Source organism: Lupinus angustifolius, chromosome LG15, assembly GCF_001865875.1.
Source record: "Lupinus angustifolius cultivar Tanjil chromosome LG15, LupAngTanjil_v1.0, whole genome shotgun sequence".
NCBI classification, from domain to species: Eukaryota; Viridiplantae; Streptophyta; class Magnoliopsida; order Fabales; family Fabaceae; genus Lupinus; species Lupinus angustifolius.
The window spans coordinates 7,660,859-7,661,434 of record NC_032023.1 but is presented as its reverse complement, the minus strand read 5'-3'; positions in this window follow the sequence as shown (position 1 = coordinate 7,661,434).

Genomic DNA, 576 nt, shown 5'->3' with positions numbered 1-576 from the left:
AGGGAATTTTATGCAAATTTCAGATATAAGGATGGTAAATACTGGTCTATGATTTCTGGTAAATTGTTTGAGATTAGTGATGAACTGTTTATGAATGTCGGTGGATTATCATCTTCGGGTTATGGAATAGGAGATTACTCATGGGTTAAGGATAACTTTGATCATATTGAGGTTTATAAGTCATTTCTTAGACGACCTCATTTGTATATTCCAGGTCAACTGACCAAGGCTGGGTCTTTATCTGTTGAGAACAGACTGCTGCATTATGTCATTGCTTATATTTTGGTGCAGAGGAACACAAATCATGCGCAACCTACTGTGAATGATTTGTGTTTCATGTACGCTTTTAAGAATAATGTAATGATTAACTCGTCTGAGGAAATATTGAAGATTATGAACAGTGTGTCTCTGTCTCAGTCAAAGCTGCTTCCCTACAGTATCTTTATATCACGCATTGTGGATTATTTGCATATCGATGTTTCTGACACCATCATTGTTGAGTATATTGATAAGGATCATCTAGTTGGTGAGAGTCTAATTCATAAAATAGGTATATACAAGTATGGTACTACTTGG